At 46.5% G+C, this 26,559-nt stretch overlaps 1 protein-coding gene across 2 annotated transcripts in view; it reads left to right on the forward strand.

Moving 5' to 3' along the window:
- The first annotated feature begins 520 nt into the window (after positions 1 to 520).
- The window catches only part of SV2B (synaptic vesicle glycoprotein 2B), a 192,779-nt gene continuing 166,740 nt past the window's right edge, over positions 521 to 26,559 (forward strand). The window contains exon 1 of one of the 2 annotated variants that reach the window (XM_047738761.1): positions 521 to 1,132. The gene's annotated coding sequence lies outside the window, so the exon portion shown is untranslated. Of the gene's footprint in view, positions 1,133 to 1,313; positions 1,861 to 26,559 lie in introns of those variants that run through there. The other variant, XM_047738760.1, reaches the window with a different exon arrangement.

Here is a 26,559-nt window from a genome sequence, read left to right on the forward strand (position 1 = left end):
CGGGGGTGCCTGAAGTGGGGCGAGGACATAGGAGCTGGCCAGCCACGCACTTACTGTAGAGACAGTGATGGGGGAGCTGAAGACCTCCGAACAGTGGCTTGTGCTGGGTGGGGAAAAGGAAGTCTTTCAGGATTGCAAGCATTTCAGCTCGACTAAGAAGGAAAGCAGTTCCAGACTCTACAGGGGGCAGGCCCCCTGGGTGATCGTTGATTTCACCTCTGAATTTCCAGTGTCATTAGGTTCCTTCTCAGTTCCTTCTAGAAGGAACCTTGCTCCTGAAAAGAGCCTTTCACTGTAGGGTGAACTCTTCTCTGGGTGGATGGGGCATGGCGGTGGGATGGGGGGGGGGGTATTGGAAGGATGGAGACAGGTGGAGGGGTTTGTTTGATGCAGCAAGCCCCGTCGTGTCTTCCTCTTTCTTTCCACTCGCCAGATAGGTTCTTCTCACTCAGCTCCCTGATGAGGTAACAAGGACCTAGCGATTTAACTGCACCCGTTATCTGAGATACTTCGGCGATGCAATTAGCAGAGGATTGCCCTTGCCAGGAATTTGAGTCCTGTCCTCTGATGCGTTCTAGTTCGGAGCTGGTGGGAGGGGATGTGGAGTCCACAGCGCCCCCTCGCCCGGGGCGGGGTGGAGAGACGGAAGCGAGGTGAAGACCAGAATCACCCGGGTACCAAACTCGAAACTCCAGGAATAAGTTTAACATCTATCCGTCTACAAATCCAGTCAGCCTGGGGCCCCGCCGGCCCCCTTCCCAGCCAGCTTTCGCAGGCGCTGCGCCTCCAATCAGGAGGGATTTAGAAGCCCAGAGCTGCCGGCCGCGGATACTGCTAATGCCTAGGCCGGGGGAGAAAGCGGGTTAGGATCAGATCCCGCTGCACAGAGGACCCAGGAGCCAACCCGCCCTCGGTGTTCGGAGCGGCGGGGGCGCGCTGCGTGCTGCGCCTGGGCCGCCCGCGGCGGCGGCGTGGGCGCCGTGATGCAGGTGTGACAGCCGCGGACTCCTGCCTCCGCCGGGATCGCCCCAGCGCCGCGGTGGCCGGAGCTGCGGGCCGGGCCGCCAGCGCCCACGCTGCTCCGCCCGCACCCGCCCCCGCACCCGCCCCCGCCCGCGGATTTCCCACCCAGGTAGGCGACGCCGTGGCTTGCTCCGGAGCGTGCAGAGCCGGCCCGGCGCGGACTCCGCGCGCTCCAGGGGCCTCCCCAGGTCGCCTGCGGGGCCGAAACGGACAGCTGCTCCCCCTGAACGTTGTTTATAGTAAATGGCCCCAAAGACAGGGGAGAGTCTTGGAAAGCCGGCGCGGAGAAGCAAGGACTTGCCGGCCGCCCGCGGCTGCGCGCTTCTTTGAAGGTGGCATCCCCAAGGGCTGTTTTTAAACCCGGTTCGAACTGTTAGCGCCGTACAGTTCCGCAACTTCGGCTACTGACATTTCTTAAGTCCGTTTCCCTAAGCTTCCTAGCTTAGCTTTTAGTTTCAATTCCGTCCCTAGGAGACGGGTTTTGCTGGTGGCGGTTTGTTGCCGAAGAGCCGATGAAAACATGCTTACACCTGGTGGCTCCGGGCTGGGGCTCGTGAGTGTGTGTTTCTGCATGTGGAGGGCGCCCTCCGTGGGCGTGGGAGCCGGTTTTTAGGGACACAGAGAGGATTTGTTTAGAGATGGGTTTTAGCGCAAGGAAAAGAACGTGATTTGTTCTGCGGGGATGGGGGAGCAAACGCGTTTGGCCAGGGAGGAGCGAGGCACAGCCGTTTCTTCCGCAGACGGGTGTTAGCTATCTCTGCCGTCCCGGGTTTGGCAGGGCTGGGGAAACGCGGCCCTTGAGCAGCGATCGCAGATGCAAACTAGGTCCTTTTCAAGGTAACTTAATGTCCTTGTCTTGGGCTCTGCTAAGAGCTGGCTGGGTGGGGTGGGGTGCCGGGGGTGGGTGGGTGGGAGGAGTCCCTGCTTGTTTTCTGGAAGCCTGTTTGGGAGGTAAATGTGGGTAGCTTTGAGGTTCCAGCAGGCAGGTGAGGGGCGAAAGGTGTGTGTAGAGGGGAGAGGTGAGCATTGCCGCCAGCTCAGCCGCTGATCTGGACACTGGACCGCTTCTATGTTTCTGCATCCTGCCCTTTCCAGAAGAGGTGGCTTGTCCTATTTGCTCTAGGCGATGCAGCAGATTTAGTACAGGCTCCTTCTGCATCTTTCCTGAGTCAGCAAATATTCACCCAGCACCTAGAATGTGTCAGAGGCTGGATTAGTCCTTGGAGATGCAGAGATGAGGAAAACAAAGTCTAGGTTCACCAGAAGCTCACACCTGGTGGGGGGAGAAACACCTGTAATAATCAAGTGTGATGAGTTCAGTCACGCAGGTGTGAGGAACGGAGTGTTGGGAGTCCTGAGGAGGAAGGAATTAATTGTGCCAGGAGATTATTTTTTAAATGAAACCCTCACAGATGAGGTATGACATTGATTTCGGTAGGGACTGGGTCACTCTCTTGGTCTCTTGGTCTGTGAGTGACCCACATTGCTGTCCAACCCCATCAGCATCCCAGCCACTGGATGGGGAGAGGTCTCCAAGTCACGACTGGGCTGGCTTCTTTTTTTTTTTTTTTTAAGATTTTATTTATCTATTTGAAACAGAGAGAGAGAGAGATCACAAGTAGGCAGAGAGGCAGGCATAGAGAGAGAGGAGAAAGCAGGCTCCCCGCCGAGCAGAGAGCCCGATGAGGGCCTCGATCCCAGGACCCTGAGATCACGACCTGAGCCGAAGGCAGAGGCTTAACCCACTGAGCCACCCAGGCGTCCTGGGCTGGCTTTTGCAGTGCATGGCCAGACCCCAGTAGACACACACACAGGAATGTGTCCAATGCAGGTCAGGCTTTTTTTTTTTTTTTCTTTTTAGAAAAATTGATTTTTCCTAAATTCTAGGACCAAGAAGGTTTTGAAGCAGTCCTTCAAAAAGGCAGGGATTCTGGAAAATTCTCAGGGATTTTTCAGAGGAGATGAACTTCTACCCTCTTTCCCCTTGGGTCCCTGACCTGTCTGTACTTGTCCCCGCCCAGTTCAAAGGGAAAGCTCTGACCTTGATTCCATCTCAGTGCGCGTGAAGGAAAAGGGAAGCCGTTACTACCAACCTGCTGTCTGGGAGATGAAAATCCAACCTAATGGATGTTTCTTCCTGCACGAAAAATGTGGTGGGGGATGAAATATGATCGAGCCCTTGCCTGATGCATGTTGGCCAGAGCTGCGTATCACATGCGTTTGGTAATCTAAACCATCATTAAGATGTTTGAAAAGCAGGCTGGCACCCTGTGAGAAGCCCAGGCTTTGATGGGCAAACAAAACTAGGTGAGTGTCTTGGGCAAGTTAGAGCTTCTCTTTGAGCTTTGCTTTCCTGATCTGTAACATGGAGATAACAATAGCATTGTTATAAGAATTATGTGGTAGATACTTACAAAATATTTGTTCATTGGTGAATGATTTTTGGGCATAAATTGCATGGCACAAAGACTGTGTTCAAGAAATTACAGTTCATCTACTGAGTACCTACTGTGTGTCAGTGACTGCTTTATGTGTGGGGAATGCAGTATTGAACTACAGAGGATAGAAACCCCTATCCTCAAGGAGCTTAATGTGTGCGCGTGTGTGTTTGTGTGTGTGTGTGTAAACCAACAAATAACTAAGTAATTAGATAGTGAATCAGCCAATGATACATTATAATGGAGAGAAATAAAGCAGGGTAAGAGGAAGGAGGAATGCTGCCTGAGATTGCGGTGAGAATTGTTATTTTTTAATGCAGCCTGGTCAGGGAAGGCTTTGCTGATAAGTGACATTTGATCAGAGCCCTTGCCGAAGTGAGGGAGTGAGCCAGCCAGATGCTGAGAATGAGCACTCTGGGCAGAGTCACAGCACCTGCAAAATCCCTGGAAGAGGAGAGAGGTGCGTTCATAAGGAAAATCAGAAAGGAGGCTAAGGAGGCCGTGGATTAGAGAGGGAGGGGGTCAGCAGTAGGACTTGAGGTAGGATGGGTGACGTGGCAAGGTCACTGGGGTATTGCCTCTTACGATTTATATGTGTCACTAAGATTTATGTCCTGAGCTCTTGTTTCGGGAATTGGCTGAAATGCTACACTCTGTGCTTAGAAGAAGGTTGGTCAGTAGATGTAGGTTCCTGTGGTCACTCGGAGCATAAGTCAGTGCAGTAATCTGAAGCACGGATCTTTGCAAGGTGCTGAGAGGCACAGGAATTAGGGAAGCAGTACAAGACAGTGTGCAGAAATCTTTCATGCAGATCAAGTATTTGTGTTCCTTTTGAACCTGAACATTATGTTTGTTTCCTTCCCCCCACCATGAAAGAAAGAGCCACCTTTAGTGAATATTCTTGCATTGTTCTTGCTAGTTATTTGTTTTCTCTGCAAATGGTAAGAGTTTCCATGGTAGTGGAAAGGTGTTGGAGTTCATTGGAAATATCCTGACCCCCAGCATCTCATGGAATGCATTTACCTGGTGTCATATGATGAATCTGTTTGAGGGTTCCATCTTGCATGGTTAGGAGGAAGACCACAGCGTGCTACTCTGCCCTTTTGAGATTTTGTTCCCCTACAGATTTGAGATCTCCACCCCACAACTATTTGAGGAGCAGTAGAGCTCCTGCAATGTGGACAGAAATGGGGCTGGGGTGTCTGAGAACCTTGTCAAAGTTTTTGTGAGATAGGATGTCATGTGGCTGGGTCACCACCAGGGTGACTGGCAGGATTTCCCTCAAGATGCCTCAGAAGTGACACTTACCTTGGTGAATTTCTCTCATCCAGGGTCTAGCTTTTAGTTTTGCTGCCTTGCAAACCTGATCTGTCTCTCTGCCACATCTCTGTGACCTTGCTCACCTGCATGCCACTCTACTGATTTGTAATGGCTGAGACACCATGTGACATGGTGAATAGGTCTTCCTGCAGACTCCCCTTCATGAGGTCTAAGTCATAAGGAGGAAGTTTTCCAATGAGCATGTACTCAGAGCTGAGCAGCTTAGATGATTATCCCAGGGACTGACCACACACATTGAGCCAATCCACTGCTCAATTCAATTCACAACATTAGGGTTGATATTGGCAATGGGACTCCAGGAGAAACGTCCCAGAAAGCAACCATTTATTGTTTTCTCACATGTCTGTGGGTTGGCCTGGAAGTCTGCAGATCTGGGTTATGCTTGGTTGATTTCAGCTGGCCTTGCTCATGTGATTTTGGTCTGCTAATGGAGTGGCCAAGGACTGGCTGCTTTAGGATGGCCTCAGCTGGGATGACTGGGCTCTGCTCCGTGGAGTCTCTCATCCCCCAACAGGTGAGTCTAGCATGCTCACATGGTAGTGGCAGGAGTCCGGGCGAGAGTGGAAACCGGCATGACCTCTTGTGGCCTAAACTTATAGCAGGCACACTATCATTTCATCCTTGTCTATTGATAGGATGTCATAAGGCCAGTGCAGAGTGAGGGAGCATGGAATAGACTCCGCTTTTTTTGTTTAAAAGATTTTATTTTTTTATTTGACAAATAGAGATCACAAGTAGGCAGAGAGGCAGGCAGAGAGAGAGGAGGAAGCAGGCTCCCTGCTGAGCAGAGAGCCCGAGGTGGGGCTCAATCCCAGGACCCTGGGATCATGACCTGAGCCGAAGGCAGAGGCTTTAACCCACTGAGCACCCAGGTGCCCCTAGACTCCACTTCTTGATGAGAGGAGCTACATAGGCACATTGCAAAGAGTGTCGATATAGGGAAGGGAAGAATTAGGGATATTTTTGCAATCAATCTACTTTAGATACCTTAATATTTAAAGTACCCTGGCCAAGGCTCCTTTTTTCCTGGACTCTGTTTGAATGGTCAATGCCTGCTACTGGCCCCTATCCTCTTTCTTTTCTTCCATGTTTCCATGGCTGAACTTTGGGCATATATACCTTTAGATAATCATTCATTCACCAGATGTTTTTTGAGTATCTCCGTGTGTCAGGTATGTTATAGGCAGGGGATACAGCAATAAAATACAATGTCTATCTTCGTGAAACATTAATTCTAGTTGGGGGAGGTAAATAATATGGAAATAAATAAATAAACGTGTAATGACAGAACATCAAATGGGGAAGGGGGTTTGGGGGAGCCTGGTTGAGTGGGCGTGGAAAACAGGGTTGAGTGGGTGGTGGCATTTTATAGAAAGTGGTCAGGGTGACATGAAGGAAGTAAAAGAGTGAGCTAGATGGATATCTGGGTAAAGATTGTTTTAGGCAGGGGAAACAACAATCTCAAAGGCCCTGAGGTGACAGAGTACTGGTATGTTTTGGGGACAGCAAGGAGACTCATGGAGAAGGAACTGAGAGAGGGTCAACATGGTAGAAGTTGAGATCAGGGAACTAGCAGGCAGTTAGGCAATTCATAGTCTTGTAGGGCTTTGTATGGATTTTGGCTTTTACTCTAAGCAAGATGAGAAGTTATTGCAGAATTTTGACCACTAGTTGCCAGGATCTGATATATATATTACAATGATCAGTTGAGATTTAGACTTTGTAATCAACTTAGAGGGTCAAGAACTAAAACACGGAGAGCAACCAGGAGGCTACGTGGTTCTTCAGGTGAGAGGTGCTGGTGGTTTAGACCAAGGTGGCTAGTGATGATGGTGAGAAGTCAAATTTTGGATATATTTGATGATGGAGAAGACAGGACTTGCTGATTGGTAGATTAAGGTATGAGAGAGAAAGGAGTCAAGAATGACTCCACATATTTTGATTTGAGCAACTGGAAGAAGAAGCCCTCTACTGAGATAGAGAAGGAAGCGTCATGGGGTTCAACTGGATGTCCAATGAGAGATGTTAAGTAGATAGTTATATATGTGAGTCTAGAGTTGAAGGAAGGGTTTTTAGGAGACACAAATTTGAGGGTCATTAGCATGTTATTTATTTGTCCCTTCAGTAAGCCAATTCACTGCTCTATCACCAGTGTCCAGAATGTTGCCTGGCACATAGTACGTGCTCAATGAATATTTATTGAATGAATGAATGAACGAATGAATGAAACTGTTTATTCATTGGCGGTGACTATATGTCGTTGCTTCAGTGGATCTTGAAGTGTAACTCCCTGCAGTTATTCCCTTTCTTTCCAAGGTCTTGTGGGAGCCTTATTGTGGATTTCATGGACTAAAAACAGACTTTAAATACAAAGTCTCCAATTGCTTATTTCTTACAGAAAGCAATGTGTGGTGACAAGAAAGAAAGAGAAAAGAGTGGAAGCCAAAAAAATAGCTCATACTTTCAAAAAAAGGGAGGCAAGATCTTCCAGAGAGAGGTGGCTGAAATTCAGGGGTGTGATGTTCTTTGGTTATTATTATACTGCTCTTAATTTAAGATTAAGCAGGAGCAGGGAAGAATCTTGAAAAAGGGAGAGATTTATTTAAATCAATTTTGTGCCAAGTGAAAGAGTGTTACCAGCTCGCTTGAAAAATCCCACATCTACAGCATCTTGCATAATGTGTTCCTGTTTATAAAAGGAGAGACATAGGCAATAGTTTTATTGGAAGGGGGGGAGGGTTAGAATGACTTCAGTCTCAAATTCTAGGTGCTATCCATTTCCTCCCCATGGCGTGGTTGGATATGTGTAAGGGTGAGTTTTGTTGGCAATGATATTGAGAGGGAGGGAATGAGAAAAGTAGGTACTGCAACTGAAAGTGGTTTCCTCTGTGTGTGTGTTTGAGTGTGTATGGGAAAGAGGGGTCAATAGTTGGGGGGGGAATTGAAGCCCAGAAGGAAGTAAGAGAAAGATAGTAAGTTGGCCTCCATTTTTATGTGTGGGTAGTAAGCCTGACCACGTGGGGCATGGGATGGAGCAGTGACATTTGGAATCAGACAGAACTTGGTTTGAACTCAAGACTCATTACTTTCTATCTGTGTAAACTTGAGCAAGTTATTTAATTTCTCTGAGCCTTGTCTTCCTTAGGTGTAAGATGATGATGATAATGATAATGGTGATGTTGATAATGGTGATGGTGGTGATGATGGTGATGGTGGTGATGATGGTAATGGTGGTGTCGTTGATAGTGATGGTGGTGGTGATGATGATGGTGATGGTGGTGTTAGTGATGATAGTGATGACAATGATAGTAATGACATCCAAATGCTCTGCTGTTCCTTTTATGCTTCTGGACTTAGAAATATGTTGGTCAAAATGTTGATTAAATGATTGCCATATCTTTATGTTCCTAAAGGGCTTAAAGATTCTGTGTGAAGAGAGAATTGAGAACCTGTCATTTAATGTTGCTAGTGCTCTTGAGAAGATGATTTGCGTGGGGCTCATGATATTTAAAATACGACAACTGGATAATAATCAGCCTTATGGGCTAGAGATTTTCAAGTACCTCAGTGGGAAGCCAACTGTCTATTCTCTGTAGTAAGCCAACCCCACTGGCTCAGCTCAGTAATATCCCATTGTTTGTTGGAATTCCATGATAAAAATTTCTGAGTCCCTTGGATTATGTAAATGCTGAAACTGTCCTCTCAGATGTCTCTGGGCATCGGTTCCACAAAATCTGCCCCGTGGTGTCTTCTGGAAAAATCTGTTGTTATCTCTGCTTCAGGCACATAGTAGGCATGCACAAGATATTTATTAGATATGAGAGTGAGTAAGTACTATTGAGGTTGTTCCACTGGCTGAAGTTCTTCCTGATGATTCTTCACTGGCCTGGGCAAGAAATGAGAGCATAACTGACAGTGATGAGCTAAGTCTTCAGCACCTAGTAGGTACTCAGAAGCTAATGGTGTCTTTTTCCCCAACTTCTCTGCCTTTGCTGCCATTCTGGCCTCTTCTAGCTCAAAGATCATACACTCAACTTTCCCTTTGAGGAGTTGGGTCCTATAGGCTGCATCCTTTCTCTCACTTCCATTTTACAGCTGAGAAACCTGAGGCCCAGCAAAAAGAAATCACAGAGAAAGGTACCCTTGGAGACGTAGAGGAACAACCTCATTTCCTTCTTGTCCAGCTCTGCATTGATGCGAGAGAAGGTAATTTTTGCCAGACCTCTGGAGCCTTCTCCAATCACAGATGTTGGAGTCTGGAAGCTGGCTGTTTCAGGTGGGGGTGCAGTGCCATGCCCTGTTTCCATGCCTGCTGCAAATGCCACATGAATTGGCAGGAGCTCTGGGCCTCTAAAATGCACCTAAGCAGGGATAGATGTGAGTTTTCAAGGTCTTCCCATGACCTTGAACCTGCACATGAATCCCTGTCCTTGGATAAATGTGCCATCATTATTCCCAAGTGTGTAGGTTTTGTTTTAATGACTATTTCACAGGCATTTTCCTTTTCAGGTCCAGAGCAAGTCCAAGTCAGTGAAAGGACTTCCTTGAACTACAGCTACCAAGCTGAAGGGATCTCAGAATGCAGGAATCTCAACTCCTTGGGATATGTTCTTTGCTCATCGTAGGGGTAGGAGTGGAAGTCCTCCTCCTGTGCCAAGGGGTGTGCTTAGTCTAGAGAAGAAAATGACTTACTTATCTATGGTCCTGCAGTAAGTTAATGATGGCAAGAGGGTTAGAACCCAGTCAGGTTTGCAGTAACAGAAGTTCATCTGAGGGTAGAGACCTGGAGAGAACAGAACAATGGGGCCTGGGTTCCCTTCATGATTATGCTTCGAAGTCCTCTGAAACATCACAACTAGTTTGCCCAGGCAGGTGGGAGCCTGGTTAGATCCCTCAATGTTGCCTCTGAAAAATCCCCTGGGATTTCCCTTGCCAGCCTCCAAAGGCCAGACCCAACGAGGGCTGCTCTTACTCTGCATGTAGCCCCTGCTCTCTTGCCATGCCCAGAATCTGACTGTGGCCTCGGATCTGATCTGGGGTGCAGCATATGGCACAGAGAGAGAGGAGTGGAGCTCAGCTGGCTCGAGGGAGGTTCTGAGGGAGGGTAAGTGGCCTTGTGGAGCAGCCTGCTTCGAGCAGAGTGCTGGACCCAGGGATGGGGCTGGAGAGCTCATGGCAAGGGGAGGCACTCCTGATCTTGGCTCAGGGGACTTAGTTCCACTCCTACTCCTATGATGAGGAATGAACACATTCCACCCATGCTGACTTGAATGTCCATGGGTTAAATGCAGCCACTTTTTTTTTTTTTTTAAGCAAAGCATAAAAATGAATCTTATTTATTTATTTTTATTTCTTTTCAGTGTTCCAGAATTTGTTTATGCACCACACCCAGTGCTCCATGCAATACATGCCCTCCATAGTACCCACCACCAGATTCACCCAACACCCACCTCCCTCCCCTCCAAAACCCTCAGTTTGTTTCTCAGAGTCCACTGTCTCTCATGGTTCATCTCCCCCTCCAATTTCCCCCAACTCACTTCTCCTCTCCATCTCCCCATAAGGAAAGGAAAGCTGTTGGAAAGTAATGTAAAGGTGTAGTTTTAAAAAAAATATATTTTTATTAACATATATTATTTGCCCCAGGGGTACAGGTCTGTGAATCATCAGGCTTACACATTTCATAGCACTCACCATAGCCCATACCCTCCCCAATGTCCATAACCCAGCCACCCTATCCCTACTCCCCTACCCCCCAGCAACCCTCAGTTTGTTGTGGGAGATTAAGAGTCTCTTATGGTTTGTTTCCCTCCCAATTCCATCATGTTTCATTTTTTCCTTCCCTATGCCCCACAATCCCCCATTCTGCCTCTCATCCTCCTCATATCAGGAAGATCATATGATAATTCTTTCTCTAATTGACTTATTTCGCTCAGCATAATACCCTCTACCCACCCATGTTGTTGCAAATGGCAAGATTTCATTTCTTTTGATGGCTGCACAGTAGTCCATTGTCTATATATACCACATCTTCTTTATCCATTCATCTGTTGATGGACTTCTAGATTCTTTCCATAGTTTGGCTATTGTGGACATTGCTGCTGTAAATATTGGGGTGCATGTGCCCCTTTGGAGCAATTCATTTGTATCTTTAGGGTAAATACCCAGTAGTGCGATTGCTGAGTTGTAGGGTATCTCTATTTTCAGCCTTTTGAGGAGCCTCCATGCTGTTTTTCAGAGTGGCTGCACCAGCTTGCATTCCCACCAGCAGTGTAGGAGGGTTCCTATAAAGGTGTAGCTTAAAAGTCAGAGTGATAGAAGATGAACTCTAGGGGAATTGTCATAAGCAATATGGAAGCAGGGTGTGTGCTGAGCCAAGTCCTCTCGCTCCCCACAATGAATGACATTTGTTTTCGTCCTTTGGATGATGCTGGCCAATTTCTGGTGCAGAAGCTGCCCTCACATCACAAGATTGGTGGCCTCCTGTTTCCACAATGACCCAGTGTGTGGGCCTTCAGGGCACCATGCAGGGCTGTCAGAAGCTGGGTTAGTCCTATGGGGTTTCGCAGTCTCATCTGTGTCATCCCCAGGTCACTGTCCTGTTGCTTTCAGCCCATTTCCTGTAGACAATGGAGGACCCTTCTGGCTGACTCAATCTTCTGGTCGGCTCTTGGATTCTTGAGCTTCTTGGAGATGGTGAAAGGCAAAGATCCCCAGAGCCAGTCATCTTGGATCCACAGCCTGGCTCTGCTTCTTATGAATGTGAGACCTTGGGCAGTCATTTAACCACTCTGTGCCTCAATTTTCTAATCAGTAAAATGGGAATAATGACCTCTTCTTTAGAGTTATGGGGAAGAAGACATAAGTTAACTTGCACAAAGGGCTTAGAATAACACCTGCCTTCTAGGGACATATTCACTGGGGGCAGATAGTATAAATGCCACATCCGGAATCCAAGGCCTGGCTGAAGTCCGTTAATGGCAGCTGCCAATCCAGTCTGTCACCCCAGATTCCCTGGAGCATGCTCAGGGCTCTGCCCCTCTGCTGTCACCTTGGAGAGACAAAGGACTACTTCGGGCTTGCTGATAAATCTGTTCTATTCTCACTTTATAAAGAAGTGGAGACAATAGAAAAGGGGAATTTTATAGCAAACAGGTTTGTACTAGGTGCTAGGAACACACATGTGCTAGGTGCTATTTCTCTAGGAGCTCCCTCTAGCCATCTGATCATGTGACGATAAGGATTACTATTATGCATACATGACTTCATTGAGTTTTCAGTCTCTGTGAAGCGCGGGCTTATTGTCTGCATTTTATGGTGGAGTAAACTGAGGTTCAGAGAAGTTAAATAACTTGCCCAGAGTTTAGCAGCTGCTAAAGGGCCAAGTGGATTCAAATGCAAAGTTGCCTTCATGCTCTAGAACATGTTCTTTGCTCTGTGCTGTGGTCCCTCCTCACCCAGTCCATGAAGGCTTGTTAGGTGTGGCCCTGGGCCTCAGCCCACCACCCTGACCTAGCCTCTACTACTTTTGATGCCACACCCACTCTCTTATAAAGGGAATTTGCAAATATCTTGCTAGTGCCCCATCGGCTTAAACCCGACACTGGATCCAACCTGCTTCCCAGCCTCCAGAGTTGGTTTCCTTTACTCACATGTCTGCCCTACCTGTAGGCTTGTTTTCAAGGTCAGTACTTACCTGGAGGTGGAGATGTTTAACTTCAAAAAGGGTCCAACTTCAGGTGTCCTTGAGAGTTAATGGGCCCTAACTCAGTGCTCCAGAGACTCATAACTGAGTTTCTTCTATTATTTTAAGACCAACGTCCTATCTTCTCCAAGGATGACTTGAAAGAAATCTGCTTGTGTTCCTCTGCATCATCTGACTTCATTCATTCTGGATGCTCAGGTTGGGTTTGGACCCGCACCCAAACCATGCTCTTCTGCAGATGTCTTTTTAGCTACTGCTATGTTCTAGGCTTTGTCTCTTACGCTTTTCTCTTATTGGAAGGGTAATCTGTTTTCTCCCTCTGGAACCTTCCCTCCTCTGGAAGCAGGGCCTTGGAGGTTTGCCCCAGGTGCAACATGTGCTTATGCAAACAACCTCCAGGGCCTCGCCACCGGAAGTGCGGGCCCTGAACCAGGAGCATCAGCATCTCTTGGGTTTGTCTTAGAAATGTAGAATTTCAGGCCCCACCCCAGACCCACTGAATCAGAACCTGTACTTTACTGAGATTCCCTCAGGTGATTAGTGTGCACAGGTCACAACCTCTCCATGTCACATTTTCCCTGTTTCCGAACTCACATGGTCACATCTCTCGGCCTCACACTTCTGGCTCATCAGGGAAGCAGGAACATGATTCAGGTAGGACCTGAGTTTCCTCTGTTGGCCTCGTCCTACAAGGGCTGCAGGGCTTGGGCTCTGCCACTGGGGAGCTCATTAATTAATAACTAGAGCACAAGGTGAGAAGGTGATATCAGACAGGAATATACCGAGTGAATGTTTTTGGGAGCACAAACTCTAAGCAGTTGCTATTGCTATATGAGGAAAGAAGACTGGGGACCAGGAAAGGAGTAGGTGAAGGGCTATGGCCTCACTGGGTCCTGAAGGATGGGATGGTTTTTCAGGTGGGTGGTGGGGAGGAGAAAGGGATTCCTGATAACAAAGATGGTTTGCAGAGTATCAAACAGATGTGCAAGTGCTTGGTTGGTTTGGGAACAACAGGAAGCAAGAGGCAGGTATGGCCAGAGCTTGGAGTGTGAAGTGGTTTGGGTCAGGGGTTAGAAGACAGGGAGAGGGGGATGGGGAGGAGAAGTTTGTTGGGAAGTAGTGTGGACACCCACTAGAATCTCTTGGGTGGTGTAAAGGTTCTCAGGTATGTCAAGGTGGAAAAAACCCAGGAACCACTGAGATATACAGAGGAGCTAATAATCTTGGATCCTTGAAATGGTCCTCTGAGTAATGAGATAACTGCTCACTGTTCTGTGCTGTGGCCACAAGGCTTGGCTGTGTGTGAACTGAGTGAGTGGATCAGAAGTCCAATACGGCCTCGATCACAGACATCCATCCAATTAGAGAAATAGCAGTTTTGGAAACTGTGACTGATGTCTTGGAGATGCTTTAAGGTACAGAAAGACCCAGGAGAGTATGGACAGCATTTAAGAAATACCAAAAAACCCTAGATTACCGTTGTCCAGAAAAAATGGAGCAAAAAGTTCTGTGTCTTGTATTTGAAAAAGCCTGAGCCACTCTCTCGCAGACAGTTGCTTGGATTACAACCCTGATTGCAACTGCCTCATTCCAACCCACAACTGCTCCGAGATTTAATTAGGAGTCCCCCCACTTCCCCTCCTTGCCACCATTTTGGGTATATAACAACCACATTACTGATAATCCAGAAAATTGGGAAAAGAAAGGGGAAACCCACCTATAATCCCATCATCTATATAAGCATTTTGAGTTATTTTCTTTATTTAAAAATAACTCTGTTAAATATGCAGTTTTTGAATCCCCTCCCTCCCCCCCAGCCCTCATGGCAGAGCCTGGCAAACTCTTCCTCAAACAAACCTGGTTCCTTGTCGTCTGGTTCGCACAAACTATATCCTCCAGCCTCCTTTGCAAATAGTTGTGGCCATGTGACAGGTCCCTCCCCCATGCACCTCCATACACTCCTCCAGACCCTTTTCCCATCCTGCTTGGGGCTGTCTCATGTGCAAGACATAAACCCTGCCTGTATTAAGACAGTGACTGACATCACAGTGTCCATTTGTTACGGTGGTTAGTCTGCCTTCACCAATACAGAGCCTGAAACTGTAGTTTGCCATTTCACCCCCAGAGGTTTATGGGAACACATTGTGAAAGATCAAGAGGAGTGTTTCTTGACAACATGAAGATTGAGAAGTTGCCCCCTCCCATCCCCCGGGGTTAGCCATTGGGTTGCCTGTTTTCCAGGCACCTTCAGTGCAGGGAAAGGTACGGGGTTAAACATCAGTCTTTCCTCTGGTGACTATTCCAGGAGCGGATATACTCTGAAAAGTCTGAAGTTCAATATTCTCCCTTTCCTTCTCTCATTGTTTCTGACTTGTGCAAGAGGATGGGGCTACCTTGTAGAATCCATTTAAAAAAATATTTTAGGGGGCACCTGGGTGGCTCAGTGGGTTAAAGCCTCTGCCTTTGGCTCAGGTCATGATCTCAGGATCCTGGGGTAGAGCCCCGCATCAAGCTCTCTGCTCAGCGGGGAGCCTGTTTTCTCCCCTTCTCTGCCTGCCTCTCTGCCTGCTTGTGATGGCTCTCTCTGTGTCAAATAAATAAATAAAATCTTAAAAAAAAAGATTTTATTTTGATAGAGCAGTTTTAGGTTCATGGCTGAGGGGAGTGGAAGTTGCAGAGTTTCCATAGGTGTCTGCCCCTCCCCCTGCAGCCCCCCCTGCCGGAGTGCAGCAGCCTCCCCCACCAGAGTGGTGTCCTTGTCACAACTGATGAACCCACATTCACATGCTATAATCCCCGGCCGGTCCATGGTGTACCTTAAGATTCATTCTTGGTGTGGTACATTCTATGTCCCACATAATGTTTTTTAAAAGATTTTATTTATTTGAGAGAGGAAGAGAGAAAACACCAGCAGGGGGAGGGGCAGAGGGACAAGCAGACTCCCCGCTGAGCAGGGAGCCCAACGCTGGTGGATCTTGGGACTCTGAGATCATGATCTGAGCCAAGTCAAGCTGAACTAACTGAGCCATCCAGGGGCCCCATATGTCCCGTATAATTTTTAAGCCAAATGGTTTGCTCTGATACTTAAAAGTTCTATAACTTTGGGCAACGTGTTTAACTTCAGACCTTCGGTTTCTTTATTTGGGAAATGGTCATAGTACAATCTAGTTTCTGGAGTTATCGAGGAGCGTTTATCAAGGAGATAATGATTGTTCCGTGGTGCTTAGCAGAATACACTGGTGCTTAGGACTTAGTTGTGCTTCCCCACTAGACTGGAAAACGCCCTGAGAGCTGGGACCATGTCATCTTGCCTACCACCACAGCTCTGGTATTTCACATGGTCCCCAGTACACAGGAAGGACTCCAACTCACTCGCCAAACTCAGAGCACCTTTAAAGAAACCTGTATATTTCAAAGCAGAAGTGCTGGGACCTTGGATTACAGAACTGAGAAAGGTGTGAGAGAAATGTGGGGAAGGTGTAACACCTTGACCTTGGGGGGCTGGAGGGTTAATCTATCAGCTTACCAAAGGGGTTAGAGAACAAGAATTTGCAGAGAAGGTGGGGGTGCTTCCCATGCTGGTGCTTGTGTTTGGGATTGCTCTATATTTGGATGATGATTCTCTTGTCTGAGGGTTAATCCTCTTTGTCCGAGTCATCCAGCCTGGGGATTAACTGCTTTAAACTCCAAGCCTCACTGGCCCTGACAATGTGAGCTTTATGTTGCCAAGAGCCAGGGTTTCCGGGGGGTCGATTTCTGTTGACCTAGCCCATAAGGCTCCTTTGTGGTTATTTAATTCCAGCCCCTTAATGCTGTGGAGGGAGAGACTGAGGTCCTGACAGAAGTAACTTACTATTTCCTATAGACGATCTGTGATCCAAACCCCCGTTTCTAGCTTGGCGATCTCTCCTCCGCTCTGTCTCCAATGAAGGTTCAGGAAAAGGAGCTTAACTGAAAGAGTCAGACAGTGGATCAGTGCGAGAGACCCAGTGCTGATGTAAACTCCGTATTGTTCGAGAGAAGTCTCCGGTCTGTCTGTGCAAAGTCCAGCCTACTTCTTTGCTCACAGGTGGGCTGCTTAGAAACCTCCATGGGGCTGAGTCCCTCATCTGTTTTCTGGTTTTGTGTGCTCGGTTCAGGATTCCTATTCTGGGATGAAGGACATGTGCCTGGTCTACCTCCGAAGGGACCTCGCTCTAAGTCGTACATGGAATGTGAGGGAAGGGAGTTTCTCAGAGGAAAACTGAGGACTGTTATAAGAGGAGCCATGGTTGTTGGACAGGCAGTCCCCTGACCATCACACACCCTAGGCTGGCTTCTCTTGCTGACATAAGGATTCCTAGGTATTAGTTTCGTTGGTAAGTGTTATGGACTTGGAAAGTCTGGCTATATTTCCATCTTTCCTTCCTTTTCAAAGGGTTTCCAGCTTCTATAGCCATGTCCTAATCTTGCATTTTAAGAATTAAAGTATGCACAATTCAAAGTTGGATTCCCCCTCCCCTTTAATAATAATAATAATTAATAATTTTGAAAATTATTACACAACTGCCAGCTGCTGGGATTATACAAATAACCTGATAATAGCAAAGTGATACGCTGTCCGGTGTTCAAACACCACCACCCAGCAACAAAGCAGCCCCGGGGTGCCACTTCTTATTCACCCTGCAAACAGAAGCAGCACAAACACGGGCCACCCACTCTCTCCCAGCCTCAGGCACAGGCAGTTTGGTCCCAAAATGGATTTTTTACACATCACCTTCCAAGACTCCCTAGGCACAGAAAGAAGGCAGAGTCACATTCTTTGCCAGAACAATTTGTCATCAATATGACTCAACAATGCACTTTCTTTAACCAAACTTTGTACCCCTGACTGGCAGCAAGGGTGCCTACGGGTCTTCCAACTATAGACAAGCTAGCAATTCAGAGGGCGAGGCTCAGGTCTTCCTTGCCTATCACTAACCCCTGTGCCTAGCTCAGTGGACAGTCATTGATTTATTCAGCATTTCTTTCTTTCTTTCTTCAAAAGATTTTATTTATTTGGGAGAGAGATAGTGAGAGAGAGTGTGAGAGGGGAGAAGGTCAGAGGGAGACGTTGACTCCCCATGTCACTGGGAGCCCAATGCAGGACTGGATCCCGGGACTTCAGGATCATGACCTGAGCTGAAGGCAGTCGCCTAACCAACTGAGCCACCCAGGTGCCCTCAGCGTACATTTCTTGACTGTCCGCTGAGCCAGGCACAGGGGTTAGTGATAGGCAAGGAAGACCTGAGCCTCGCCCTCTGAATTGCTAGCTTGTCTATAGTTGGAAGACCCGTAGGCACCCTTGCTGCCAGTCAGGGGTACAAAGTTTGGTTAAAGAAAGTGCATTGTTGAGTCATATTGATGACAAATTGTTCTGGCAAAGAATGTGACTCTGCCTTCTTTCTGTGCCTAGGGAGTCTTGGAAGGTGATGTGTAAAAAATCCATTTTGGGACCAAACTGCCTGTGCCTGAGGCTGGGAGAGAGTGGGTGGCCCGTGTTTGTGCTGCTTCTGTTTGCAGGGTGAATAAGAAGTGGCACCCCGGGGCTGCTTTGTTGCTGGGTGGTGGTGTTTGAACACCGGACAGCGTATCACTTTGCTATTATCAGGTTATTTGTATAATCCCAGCAGCTGGCAGTTGTGTAATAATTTTCAAAAGCAAAAGCCTGGAGATATTTGCTTAGAGAGAGAACAAAAATAGGCAGAGAAGGAGGTGTGTTCCACAGTCCCGTGCAGAACGTGGGATTGCTGAGCCTCACAAAGACAGGATTGTTCCATGGTTAGAATTCCCCATGGGACTTCCCCTCCTCAAAGTTCAGGAAAAGGTCATGCATTCTGGAAGGGAAGTCTGTCTCCTCCTCTTTGCACGCACTGACAGAGCTAGAAAAACTGCCGTGGCCCCGGGGATCTGGTTGGACCTGTGCTAATAGCTGATAGAGAGCTCACAAGCAGCCATTGTGTCTTTGAGCCCAAGGTCAGCAGCCAGAGCACAGACTCAGAAGCACACAGAGCTACACTCTTCTCTCTTTCTGTTTTATGTCCCATGGTGGTTAGGCTCTGGAGTCAGATTACCATGTTTGCAGCTCATCTGCTTTGCTTGCGAATTGTGTTTCACTGCTCTATGCCTCCCTTTCCTTCCCTGTAAAACAAGAGCAATAGTAATAGTGCTCTATTTCATACAGTTGTTAAAGGAAATAAGTTAAATGAGATAATACAGTATTCAGCACAATGCTGGGCATAGAGCAAGTGTATTAGTCAGCTGTTACTACATAAGGATAATGCCACGTAACAGACAGCCCCAGGTAGCTCAGTGACTCCCACAGCAAACTTTATTTATCTCACTCATGAGTTGTCTTGTCAACTGGGGTGGCTTACCTTCATGCTGCAGGTCAGGTTTAATCCAGCTATCAGGATGCTACTAGTATCTACAAGGGACATGTTCTTCTTGTGGTAAATGATAAAAGAACATGAGGGATGCCGAACTGTACAGGCACATTTAAAGCCTCTGTGCACGTCATGTTTGCTAACATTTCATCAGTCAAAGCAAACCACAATGGCCAAAAGCCCAACATCAGTGAGGTGGGAACTATACTGCTCCCTCTGCAGTGGAAAATACTGCAGTGTTTCATGGCTAAGAATGTAGATTATGATTAAATGGGGGGAGAAGAATTGGGAATAATGATTTGATGTGCCAGACCAAGTTAGCTTTGTAACAGGAAGTTGAGTGGGACTTTTCTACCATTCCTGAAAGGTCACTCAGAGTGGGAGTCTGAAAATAAGAAGGCTTAAGTACTCTGTTTTTTAAACTGAGCCATGGGAGTGTCTGGCTGACTCAGTCAATGGAACACGAGACTCTTAATCTTGGGGTTGTGAGTTTGAGTTCCACGTTGGGCATAGAGATTAAATAAATAAATCAGTAAATCTTAAAAAAAAATACAGTTGGCCACAGGTGACTGGAGTCTCTCATGATATTCTGCGAGATATCAAAAATTGGCCTTGGAGTCCTCAACCCTAAGCCCAGGGTCTATGTAAGTATAGAGATGGAAGAGGAAGGTAGACTCTTTGGAATCTTGGCCTATAGGAAGTTCTTGCTTGAACGTGAAAGACTTTTCACGTTCAAGGGTCCCTGGGTGATGAAGTCAGTTAAGTGTCTGACTCTTGGCTTTGGCTCAGGTCATGATATCAGGGTCATGGGATTGAGCCCTGTGTCAGCCTCTTTGCTCAGTGTGGAGTCTGCTTGGGGTTCTCTCCCTCTCCCTTTCCCCTCTGCCCTTCCCACTCATGTTCTCTCTTTCTCCTATGATAAATAAATAAGTCTCAAGAAGAAAAAAAGTGAAAGACTTTTTACTCTCCCCAAAATCAGGTGGAGGGAGTTTGAAAGACTCTCTTGTGGAGATAAGATTTTGCTGGGAGGGTAGACAGGTATCCTGCAACCTGGCTGAGTGTGTGCTGACCTGCAAGCCAGCTGCATTCCAACTCCCAGGACTGTTAACAGACTGGAGCAGACTGTGCAGAAGACTTCCTTTGAGGGCTTGACGTGTCAGCTGGTGCCTACTTCTAGTCTGGAAATTTTGGCAAGCAGGAGGCTTTATGGAGTAGCCCATGCTAGAAGGGAAAGATGGATGGTAGCATAGTGCCAAGGGAAGTAAGAACATTTTTCCAGTACGTTCATTAAGAGCTCAGGAAGGTGTAGAAGGCTCCATGAGAGGGAGCATAAAACTCAGGGGAGGAGTGGAAGCCCCAGAGCTGTCCAAGTAGTAGCTGAATCATGATGCTGAATCCTGCACCAGTGGCAAATCTACCTGAAGAAGTGGCCAGATGCAAGGACGATGGGTGGCTGTGAGGTGGGACCTGGTGGCCCCTCTCTGAGAGGCTTCTCAGTGCTGGCATGGACTGAGGTGAGGCTGAACACTTTTCCCCAAGAAGACTGCATACACAGGAGCCACTGGCTTTAGAGGGGCCAGTGCAAACCAGAGTAATGACAGGGAGGGACATCTCTCTATCATCATCATCATCATCATCATCATCATCATAATTGCTGCTGCTTTTATGAATCACTCCTTTTCTAGTTTGAATGAACAAAATTGGTTTACTGACTTTCTCTACTTCTAGCTCCTGTTTATAGCTCCTTCAGCTCTGTTTGGAGCCTTACACATTTTATGTCCTGGCTAATGAGCTCTCTCTGCATGGAGGCAGGGTCTGGGGGTGTGGGCTGATCCGCTTGGGGTTCCTGGCTTTTACTCCTAATCTCCAGCTTCTGTCTGGCCGACAGCAGATGGAATTCTCTGCAGGAGGCTCTGCCAAGTTGCTCCACTTTTGAGAATAAGGGAGGGTCCAAAATATATAAACAAAATCCTGGTGGGGAGCCTATCTTTGCAAGGAGCAAAGGGCTGGCATTTCTGGGGAACTTGCTTTTCCCAATGGTAAGAGCTATCTTTTAAAAGATAAATCTTTTCCCCATTTGATCATCTTTTAGCGTTCAGGGAGAGATTAGTGGCTAAGGGGGATGAGGAAAGGTAAGCTGTGTTGAAGGTTCTCTGTCATTTGAGGTGCAAGTACAAAGCTCTGGCTAATTCATTTGTTCCCATGCTTAGGTTTTGAGCTGTTAGATGACCTGCCTGAATTGAACAAGTACAAATCCCACCTCTGGTTCTGGCTATTGTAAACTAATGTAATATAAGAAGTCTGACTTGTTTCAAACCTTGTGTTTGCAAGGAAATTTGAGATTACCATTTTCCATCTACGTAGTCCTTATTTCCTTATACTTACTCTCTCTCTCTCTCTCTCTCTCTCTATATATATATATATATATATATATATATATATGGATATATATATATATTTTTTTTTCTGTTCAGAGAAGTGATACTTGCTATTGGATAAGATTTGGAAAATCATAAGGCTTATACACTGTAAAGCTCTTTATTTGTGCTTCCAGTCAGCTAGCTGCAAAGTTTGTTCTAATTTACCCTACAAGGGCAATGTATGAGTACACCCCCCCCACCATGTATCCTTTCTAGAAGTATTATCTTTAAAGAGAAAAATCAAACATTGTCAGTTTGTTAACTGAGAAAATATCTTATTTTACTTTTCATTCATTTGATTGCTAATGTGATTCATCACTTTTACTAGTTGACTAATTATATTTTCTCTTCTAAGCATTGTCTTCCCCTGCCCTATGCCATTTCAGATTGAGTGTTGGTGTTTTCTGTATTTGTCAGTAAGAGCTCTGTGTGTACTAAATCAGTGACTTATAATTACTCTAAATGTTTCCCCAGTCTACTTGCCTTTAACTTTGTATTTATGTTATCTTCTTGCCATGTAGAAATCTAGTTTTACATACTCATATTTTCAGCTAAGGTCTTTTTCATTTCATGCTTAGGAAGTCCTTTTTTTTTTTTTTAAAGATTTTATTTATTTATTTCACAGACAGAGATCACAAGCAGGCAGAGGCAGGCAGAGAGAGGAGGAAGCAGGCTCCCCGCTGAGCAGAGAGCCTGATGCGGGGCTCGATCCCAGGACCCTGGGATCATGACCTGAGCCGAAGGCAGAGGTTTTAACCCACTGAGCCACCCAGGTGCCCCAGGAAGTCCTTTTTTATCCTAAAATCAGAAAAGTATTCATCTATAAATTTTAACTATTTTTATTATTTCAATTTTATATGTGATATAGTATTAATAGTTTGGACTTTATTATGACTTACGGTGTGAGGTAGGGATCTGTCTTTATTTTTGTCCGCTTACCCATTGTTAATCAGTTCTATCATACATACTTAATGAGTACTCCTCTTTTCCCCAGTGAATTGAAAAGACACCTTATATTTTGTTTCTTGATCTCTCTGTCTCTGGTGCCCAAACTAATGTAATTATTTTAGCATTATGCTATGTTTTAACATCTAGCAGTACAAGACCCTCTTCGTTCTTTTAAAATGTTTCTTGGCTATTTTCACCCATTTATTCTTCCAGATGAATTGCTGAATCATGTTGCCAAGTTAAAAAACAATCCTGTTGGAATTTGGATAGAAATCCAATTTAATTTCATTACAAATTACATTTAAATTTATGTAGTTACATTACAAATTAATTTGGAGAGAATTGGCAGTTCAGATATGGTAAGAATATTTACTTAATGTTCATTTCAGTCCCCTTAAAAAGTTTTGCATGTTAAAATAATGATAATAAATAATAGAAACCAACCTTTTGAGAATCTAATATATGTGAGGCTTTGGGTTCTTTAAATTCAGTATCTCATTTAATCCTCCCAACTTACCCAAGATGATTCAGACGGCAAACAACAGAGCTATGGAACCCACTCAGAGCTTTCTGATCCTGAAGCCATAGTTTTTAAACTCTACAATAGAATCCTTTCCTTAAGATTCTGCAAGTTGAAGTGGCAGAGAACTAGTCTATGAACATACTAATTTTTGTTTTGTCACCTTAGGCAAGTTTTCATCTAGTCCTATGGTTTTCAGTCTTGACTGTATATCAGAATCAGCTGAAGAGGTTATTTAAAAAAAAAAAATCAAGTTCCTAACTGTGATACAGTTAAGAAAGCCCCAAACTGTAGGGATGGGGGTGGGAAATTGATTTTTTAAAATAAAGTGACCCCAATATGCACCCAAAGGTTGTTACCCAGTGATAAAGTACATCTTCACTTATTTTGGTTTCTACCATTTTTATTTTTCTGCTGGTGTCACCCATAATTCTTAGGTACAGTTTTGTTTCTTTGTCTTTCATGCCTATTATATTCTCTCACAATTTGTACCTTTCTATATTTTTTCTTTTACATTTGAAGATGGACTCCACAGCCCTGCAAACCAAACAGGACACTCCTTGACTGGAAGGGAAGAGGGAGGTGTTGGTGTAGAAATAGTAGCAAATGAGATCAGAACCTCTGCTCTCTTGAACTAGGAGGATCCTCATCCTAATCAGGGAATTAGTTCCTTTTTGCCACTCCCTTGCCTTCCACACCCACCTCAAGAAAGTGTCTATTTATGTCAATAGTATATTTTCAAAAAGATTTATTTATTTATTTTAGAGAGAGAGGAGAAGCATGAGCAGGAGGGGAAGAGGGAGAGAGAATCTCAAGCAAACTCCACACTGAATGCAGAGCCCAATGTAGAGCTCCATCTCATCACCCTGAGATCATGACTTGAGCTAAAACCAAGAGTCAGATGCTTAATTGTGCCACCTAGGCACCCCTATTTCAAGAATATTTTTTATGCTATCTTGCCTGTTGACTCCAGGAGTCTTACTACAAAGACTGTATTTCTAATATGTACTAAACAGTCCCCGTTTGGTTAACTTCCACTGCATCAAGTCCTGTGAACACATGATCTCATTGATATGTGTCCCATTAGGCCAGGGATGCTGTGGATGCAGGTAAGAAGCACATAGAGCCTGATTCAGAGTGGGTGTTTATCATCAGTGCTGTCCCTCCTCTCCATCAAGACTTAGGTAGTGATGCTCACAAATGGGGTCCCCAGACATCCGCTCTGGGGACTCCGTCAGGAAAGCGGGAGTGCCTGGGGTTGGTTTTCTGTCTGAATCATCTTGAATCACTAAGCTTTCTCCTGCTGGTTTGACTCTGCCTCACCCTTACACATCGTGAGCCATTTGGACCCCGGTCCCCTGTTTGTTCTCTGCCAGCATGCTTGCTGCAGAGCTGGCCCTCCCCAGTTCTGGCTCCTTCTCCAGTCTTTCTGCTGCTTCTAGCTGCTTGTTTCCTTTCTCCATGATTTCACAAAAAACTCGATGTCCCAGTTAAGATATTTTACATTGGGGCCTCGTCTTCCCCAACCTTTCATCTTCCTATACTTTCCAAGACATCTATTTAAATAAGAACTTGAGGATGAGACAGTGTGGGTGTGCCATAAAACCATAGAGCCTGCATTTGCTTCTCGAGGAATAACCTCAAAGTCAACATCCATGCAGTAAACACTCATGGGCCCCTGTGTCCACTGTGCTAGTTGTGGGACACAAATGGTGCTGGGAGGGGTTTGCTTTTGTTGCATGCCCGTTACTTGCCTACCATTTTCTGAAGAGTAGACCTCCTTACTCTGCACAGCAAATTCCTACAAGGTAGGAAGTCTTTTTTCTACTGTAATTCACACATCCCATGGTTGGTGCACGATGGGGTTGTGATCTTGGCCTTTGGACTCCTTGTGCAGTGCTCTTTTCTCTCTACTGGATCTGTCTTCATGAAGGTCTCCAGAGATGAGCGGGGAGAGATGATCTGGGAACAGGTTGGATGTGTAGATAAGCCATCAGCAGGGGGACAAGCCTGACCTCTGAGAAGACTTGGGCTGTGTCCCCGCATGTCTCCAAGTTCCCCCCTTACCTGGAAATCACCTGGTACCATGTGGAGGACTGTGGCCCCGAGATACGCCCTGAGGAGGTGCATAGGGAAAGTGGGGGTGCATTGGGTCACCCTGAAGGTCTCTCCATTGTGAGGTGTTTAGCTCTGGCAGTTTCAGAGAGAAATGCTTGACATCCCTTAGGAAATGATTCACCCATGGAATCTTGTGCCCCTCATTCTGGGCAGATCATCTTGGGGGGACACTAGGGTGGGCAGACTGTTTCAGCTTGTTGGCACTGGTTTGCTTTTCTTTTCTCACCACATTCATTAAATTATCAAAATGTTATTAAAATTTAAATGAAATCTCCCTGCCTCATCTCTCCATCTGTTCTCCCTATTTATTCCCTCAGGGACGTCACGAATCTGTCATTTGGGATTTTACAGCTTCTCATATCTCCAGTGCCCATGGTGTATCCTCCACAGGCTACGAGGCCTGACTCTCTAAGCAGGACTGTGTGTGTGTGTGTGTGTGTGTGTGTGTGTGTGTGTGTAGGGGTGCTGAGAAGCTAATGGCCCCTCCTTCCTCAGGGATGGAGAACCCTCCTGTGGGTGCCAAGCCTGGCAGTCGGGTGCGGGTGGGAGCACATGGACCCTTCCTGTACAAAACAGAGATTTTCAGGCCCTCAGAGAGATCAGGGGCTTCTGCTGAGTCATCCCCCAATTTTCTGCTCTCCAGAGATGCAGAAATATTTGTTCTTGAAAGGGGAGCTGGTCAGTGGGCTTGGGGCTGCCGTGACCAAAGACCACAGACCAGGCGGCTTGAGCAGCAGATCTTTCCTTTCTCACACAGTGATAAAGTACCGGAGGCTGGAGGTCTGACCCCAAGGTGCCAGTAGGTTGGTGTCCTCTGAAACTTCTCTCCTTGGCTTGTAGATGCCACCCAAGGGCACATGCTGGGGGCTCTGTGTGTGTCCTCATCTTTTCTTCTTATGAGAATGCCAGTCAGACTGGGTCAGACTTGGGGCCTCCTGGTAACTCAACACCTCTTTAAAAACTCTATCCTTTTTTAATTTTCTTTTAAAGATTTTATTTATTTGAGAGAGAGAGAGCACAAGCAGGGGGAGCTGCGGGAGCTGCAGAGGGAGACGGAGAAGCAGGCTCTCCACTGAGCAGGGAGCCCAATGTGGGGCTCAGTCCCACGACCTGAGCCAAAGGCAGATGCTTACCTGACTTTGAGCCCTCCAGGCTCCCCAAGGCCTTTATCTTGACACAGGTCACATTCTGGGGTGCTGGGAGTTGGGACTTCAGCATATGCATTTGGAGGGGACAGTTGAGCCCCACACAGAGAGTGAATGAGTATGGATGTAAACACCCGAGCTTCTGCCTTATGCCAAGCACTGGACTCACAGCTTCCTTTCCTTTTCCTCATTTATTATTGAAAAGGGTCCTGTGGCTCACCGGACAGTGATCCCAGCTGTCCTCGTATAATGATCACTGTGCTGTCATTACGAGGGGTGACGCTCCCCTCAAGAACTTGGACATTTAGGGGTGCCTGGGTGTCTCAATGGGTTAAGCCTCTGCCTTTGGCCCAGGTCATGATCTCAGGGTCCTGGGATCGAGCCCCGCATCGGGCTCTCTGCTCAGCGGGGAGCCTGCTTCCCCCCACCTCTGCCTGCCTCTCTGCCTACTTGTGATCTCTCTCTCTCTGTCAAATAAATAAATAAAATCTTAAAAAAAA

This window comes from Lutra lutra, chromosome 7 (assembly GCF_902655055.1).
Source record: "Lutra lutra chromosome 7, mLutLut1.2, whole genome shotgun sequence".
In the NCBI taxonomy this organism is placed as follows: domain Eukaryota; kingdom Metazoa; phylum Chordata; class Mammalia; order Carnivora; family Mustelidae; genus Lutra; species Lutra lutra.